The sequence below is a fragment of the Etheostoma spectabile genome, chromosome 9 (assembly GCF_008692095.1).
Source record: "Etheostoma spectabile isolate EspeVRDwgs_2016 chromosome 9, UIUC_Espe_1.0, whole genome shotgun sequence".
Classification (NCBI taxonomy): domain Eukaryota; kingdom Metazoa; phylum Chordata; class Actinopteri; order Perciformes; family Percidae; genus Etheostoma; species Etheostoma spectabile.
The window spans coordinates 23,764,759-23,771,173 of record NC_045741.1 but is presented as its reverse complement, the minus strand read 5'-3'; the positions used below and the strand labels follow the sequence as shown (position 1 = coordinate 23,771,173).

Genomic DNA, 6,415 nt, shown 5'->3' with positions numbered 1-6,415 from the left:
AGGAAGTAGTTCTTTTGGAGATTATGGTGGACTAGGGGCTGTTGGAGCAGTGTTTAGCCATTGAGAATGAGCTAGCATGTTAGCGCTAACTTGTTCTACAATTAGCCACCTCGTCTCTAGTGCCGTAGAAAACCATGCAGATGTTGACCAGCTCACCTGGAGACTGAAGACAGAGGACATTCAGAAACCGGATCTCACTCAGACACCACAGATATGTTTTGTGTGTATGTGTGTGGAAGCACCAGAGACACAAAATAACCCCCCAAATCCCAGAGCAAGAGATTTTTTCATAATATGGGCCCTTTAAGATTGGGAACATGGCTGAGGCTGTGTGCTGTGTTCCAGTCTGAGCCCGGTTCCCCCCCGCTGGTCCTGGACTCACGTTCAGATGTAAACAGACACTGGTCTAACAGAAGACAATGACAGTTTGCTTGTTTCAGGTGAAGCACTTTGAATTGTCTCGTTCAGGTGCCACAAAAATAAACTTGCATTGCCTCAGACTTTTGTAGGCCCAATATTTTTCCCTTTTTCTGAGACAATATTGATAGAAATCATCAAGCAGGATATGATGGTGAATCACCTACAAAACAGAGAGAAAACTCAATTTGAGAGAAAGACACTGGCCACTAGAATCCAAATGGAACTGAAGCGATTAGTCGATTACCATATTCATCAGTCGAAAAGACAAAGCATTGCCAACTGCTGATGTTTCAGTAATCATCTGAGCATTTTTCTGTTTCAAGCTTCTTAAATGAGCCACCCGCTGCTCTTCTTTGTCCCAATGAATATCTTCAGTCCTCCCAGTCATTTGGGCTCTGGGGACGTGACAGACATTTTGACCTACATTTTGTGACATTTTGGACATGTGGACCTATCACACACATTCCTTCTGCCAATGTGCTGCTGGTGTTTACCTGACTACAGACATACTGTAAAGCATACAGTACAGTAAGCATACAAAATATACATTTTTTCATTTGCCAATCTTTCCATTGTTCCCCTCCACCACCTCCACTCGTCTCTCTCAGTTTAGGTCTCCAGTTGAAGAGGTGAAGCCTCGGGGAATCAGCCGCAGCTCAAGAGACAAAAGATTTTCCTTAGCGAGACCAAGGACATCCCCCCCCCCCAAAGATACTATATCTACACAGAAAAGGTTTTGCTGGGAAAAAAGCACCCAGCTAATAATTGATCCTCCATCTATGTATCTATGATCTCTCCATCACCCCTGGACAGCGTCCCAGTTGGCATCCTGCCCCTGGGTGTTGGCTTTCCTCTACTACATTCACTTCCCCCACACACCACACCCACACACACCCACACACACCACACACCACACACCACCACACACACACACACCACACACACAACACACACCACCCACACACACACACACACACACACACACACACACACACACCACACCTCCCGCCTGCCCTGGCTGTCAGCCCTCACCCACTGTAGCAATAAACATCCCCTGGGGGCCTGGAGGTACCGCTTCCGATGTCACCAGGTCAATTATTCATACTGATAGTGATGGGAGCGCCAACCTGTTCAGCTTGGGGGGGGGGGGGGGGGGGGGGACTCTTTACCAACCTTAAAAATCAACAACAAAGTCTCCCATGCCTTTAAATGAAAAACTTAATTAATGCACACATGCAGTTCCAATTTTCTAGCAAAAGCGTGACACTGTTTTCCTCCTGGACAGCCTTCATGTGGTGCTGGGTCGCCTCACTGAGCAGCGAGGAGGCGCATCCCCCCCCACCCCCCCACCCCGCAGGTGGTTGTATATTGTTCTGAAGCATAGATGAGACTTTGTAATACAGCTCTGATGGATTACACGGAGGATTCTGCAGCCAGACAGTCGGCTGATAACCTTTTTGCTGTTTCGCACATGGAGAGCAGTCTGGGGAGTGTGTGCACCTCGGGAATACAGACACACACTTAACACACACCCTCTAAGAAGCAGATAAAAGCTTTCATGCATGTATAGCTTCAGGCTTCTGTGTTTGTTCCCAATGCAGTCTAGAGTTGGCGGTGGTGAGCATGTAAGGGTTCAATATGGGTCAGCGGGGCATGGGGGTCTAGATTCTGCAAGTCATGGGATCACAGGCCAGACAAAACGGATTTAAACAAACTGTTGACACAAGAATCCAACCAAAGGCATCTGTCTCCCACACATGCTGGCTGTCCTCTAGCGTTAGAAATAAGGGTTAGCTACAGCAGTGATTCCCAAAGTGGGGGTCGGGACCCACAGGGGGGTTGCGAGCCAGAGAAGGGGGGTCGCAAGTTGATTTCCAGAAATGAAATAAAAATTTAAAAATGATTAGAAATGGCATATGTAAGCCATGATTTTAACACAAGATAAAACTAGTGGCTAAATTTAAAATAAAACCAAGCAAATAAATAAAAAGGGAACAGCTCTTTTGATTTTCTTTGACCACTCTGACCCCTGAGGTCATTGCGACAGATTTACGACACATTAGCGACAGAATCAGTCGTAGCAGGGCGGTGTTCAGCGCGACTGAATGTGGAGGATGATCTCCGAGTAGCGGTCTCCAACATTAAACCAGGACTGGACTTGCTGTGCTCCAAACATATTGCACATCCATCTCATTAGGTTGAGTTCAAATTAAAGTAATGAGTAAATTACTGTAGAATAATGTCATGGCTGTTGTGTTATTTTGTGTTGTCAATATGCTCGTGTTTGGATACGTCTATAGTGCGTGTGCGGTTGCGCGCAATGTTTATATACGTTTATGGTGGGGGGGGTCGCAAGTCACTTGCACCGTTACTTTGGGGGTCGTGGGCTGAAAGTTTTGGGAGCCCCTGAGCTACAGCACCGGAGCCGTTCTGGGCACTGAGCTGAATGAATGTAGAGCTGCACAGATGAACCGATTAGTTGTCAACTATTGAATCAACTGCCAACTTTATTTGATTAATCAGTTTGAGTTGTGGACAAAACACGACATTTGAGGATGTCATCTTGGGCTTCGGGAAAAACCCTGGTTGACAGTTTTCATAACTTAGATTTTAGAGACCAAACAACTAATCGATTCATCAAAAAATAAATCAACAGATGAAAATAATCGTAACAGCAGCCCTAAATGAATGTAAAATCAGAGTGAGCATCAAAACGGACTACATGCCTTTCTCAGCTCTAATGGTTGTAGGTGGTCCCCAGTGGACGTCTTTAAGCTTTTTGTGTAAAATTAATTTGTTATCGACTCTAGTTTTTTTCCATCGTTTTAGACAGATATGGCAATTATAATGGTCAAAAATGAGCAAGACTTTCCCAACAGAGTCTCCTCTCAGGTTCTTTAGTACCTCACTCCTTCTTCTTTCTACAAGAACAAAGATGGAATATTAGATTAGATCTGCTGCTGTCAGTTAAGAACTTGAATAGGAAATTAGGATCTGTTCCATCTTCCCACCATTTTTAATGCTTGCCTTCCAGGAAGTTTGAGACATTTCCTGCTTGATAACATGAATCATGTGGTCTGTGACCCGATGAAGCCGAGCTGACCAATATGAAAGAAGTCTTTCTTCTAAAAAAATGTTTGTGCCATTTTAGGCCTTTATTGGATAGGACAGCTTAGACATGAAAGGGAAAGGGGGGGGGAATGCGGCAAAGGGACAAAGATCAGAGTCGAACCCGCGTATATGGGCGCGCTCTACCAGGTGAGCTACCCAGGCGCCCAAAAGAAGTCTTTCTTATTTAAAACTGTGAAAGACAGATTGTGCTGGATAATAAACCCCACCCCCCCCCCCCCGCCCCCAGATAATAAACTCAATCTAATAATCCCTCTAAAATTATCAGTAGGGTGAAATGATGCTTTATGCTTCCGCAGCTTTCTGTTTTATGAGAAGAAATAAAAACAGTGTTGGTGAGTGTTGCTTGGAGCCGGCAGATCAGGTGACCTTATGCTAATCAGTAATCCCCCCCCCCCCCCCAGAGCAGTTCACACAGCTCACTGCTCCAACCTCTCCTCTGGAGTCATGTAGCACAATGTCAAACTCTGCAGCACAAGAAGATGTTTAACCAGCAAGTCTACAGCGAGCCAAAGTACACAGAGCCGCGTTCATCTTCACACACCCCCCACCCCCCCCCCCCGGATACATTATCTGACTCTGTGACTTTGCTTTGTCTCTGTGTTATCACAGACAGGGGAGGTCAAAGGAAGATGTCGCATACGCTAACAACTCTTTGGTTCTGGCTCATGTGCCACAAGTCTAGATCTACCTCTGTGCTGCACCTCCTCCGTTAAAGTCCACTTGGGTCCCCCACATCCTTGTGGTCAAGTATAAACTGCTGCCATCGCCTCAAGCTGAATCAAACACCTTTTAAAACAGGCCTGTGACGCCTGCTCAGCTGTACTCAAGCACAAATTCAGAATATAGAGTCTGGGATATGTCAGAGAACTACACACAACCTTGCTTCCATACGTAGCCTAAAGGTAAGAAGCATTCATCTTCCTGAATCCATCTTAACAGAGTTAGAGTTCCCCATTTCCAGTTTGTAGAGTACCAGTGTAATGCAGTTTTCATTCAATAAACTGTAAGAAACCGTAAGAAACATGCAACGCAAACAACCCTGCCATGTTGTTTTCCAAAGGGAGATAGCACCAGCGACACACTGGCGTTTCCAACTGCCACATCATCTGTAAGAGCTTTGTGTTCACTATAGCCTGTAACAGCTAATTGAGTAAATAGGCAAGAAGAGACCTAACAGAGAGCCAAATGAAATCCCTCCCCTGTCCCGTAATGATTTCCACATTTCCCTTTTTTTCCTTCCTTGCCTCATTGATGGAATGTACGCCATAGTAAGTCAATAGCGGGGAGAAAACAACAACGCCTTGACTCTTCCATTGCATTAAACGGCACTGCAGTGCAGTCCTCGATCCATTACAAGAACTGCTCTGTTTCTCTGCTCGTGGAAGAGTCCTCGTTCTGGGTCTGATGTGGAGTTCAGAGCAGAGGGAACAAAGCACCGTGGGATGGATGGAGCACGGCTGATAATCTAAAGGTCATCGCCCTCAACACCCCTCCGGTCCAATAGCCAATTACATCTCATTAGAGAGACACATGGAGGCTCCCGGTGAGCTTCACATCCTCAGCCCGATGCAGGCTGCTCCCTCACGCGGGCACATTCCCTTTTATTCAGCCGGTTGTCCTCCAGCTGATCTTATTTGATGAATAATTCAACACTGCTAATGAACACAATTGGAATAGTCATCATTGGGACCAGTGTGGAACAACATGTCACTGTGTTTTGCCCAGTTTACTACTGATAGATCCTGTTCAAATGGGGTAAAGGTGACTCTGTTGAACCATAAAACCATTAAATACATTTATAGTTAGGGCTTACACCGCTGGGTGCCGAGTATTGTTATGTATATGAACTATAATGCAGTTGTTGGCAAATAGGTGGCTAGACAAGACACACTGAGAGTAAATGGAAGAAGTCCACAATTTCCCTCTACTGAACATTACAAATTAAAAATGAGATTAGAAACATAGAAATTCAAATGCTGTTATGGAAATAAGATCATTATTTAGGTACATATGACAGCTTCTGCAGAAGCTTAGCTTAGATTAAATTAGCCATGTCTACACGAGATGTGTCTCTGTACACCAGCAAATACACAGGCTACTGAAGCCAGGCTGGTACCGGGCCCGGAATGGGACACCCCCGGAGTGGGACACCCCGGGTTCATCCCAGGACATTTTCCTTATTTCTTCCCTGGTGACGTCTTGCCATCCCAGCAGACCGGGACCGAGCTTTCTGAGCCGACGGCTCGCCATGAAAAGCAGGAGGCTGTGCGCCAAGTACGCGCACGTCTCCACACTGCTACATCAAGGGCTGGGGGCGCGTGACGCTCCGCTGCCATTAGAACACATACATATGGGTCCTCGTGCATATATACGGCATATATGGCGCATAGAGATGGGTCCTCGTGCTAAATCCTAACATGTTATTTCTAAAGTTACCGTTTAACCGGCGTGTATTTAAAAAAACGAGCGAACGTTGACAAACTAGCCGCGCAAATTAGCTTTAAATTTAAAAAAAAAAGGGTTTTAAAGGGCTACGTCTTCAAAGCTAGACCGCGCCACCGGCTGAATAATTCCCACATAACTACTAATGTTAAAACGAATGAACGCTTCAGCGTGCACGCGACGCAGAAGGGAGAAAAGCCTCGGCTCACCCCGTTTCATCTGCTGTCCTTTAATGTCATTCTTCCATAATGTTCCGGTTCTGCTCCACAGACCGGCACCCACTCACCTAGAAGCAGACCCAGGCGTTAGCGGCTCTCCGGGACCGGGACCAGGGGAAGGAGAGCCGGAATCCTCTCAAATAAAAACGATAAGGTTTCTATTTATCTCTCGTCGTCGCGAGCGACTCCAGACTGAAGCTGCG

At 46.0% G+C, this 6,415-nt stretch overlaps 1 protein-coding gene across 2 annotated transcripts in view; it reads right to left on the bottom strand.

The window, feature by feature from the left end:
* The window catches only part of rai2 (retinoic acid induced 2), a 10,738-nt gene extending 4,329 nt beyond the window's left edge, over positions 1-6,409 (bottom strand). The window contains exon 1 of one of the 2 annotated variants that reach the window (XM_032526756.1): positions 6,281-6,409. The gene's annotated coding sequence lies outside the window, so the exon portion shown is untranslated. Of the gene's footprint in view, positions 1-6,203 lie in introns of both variants that reach the window. The other variant, XM_032526757.1, reaches the window with a different exon arrangement.
* Positions 6,410-6,415: the final 6 nt, after the last annotated feature.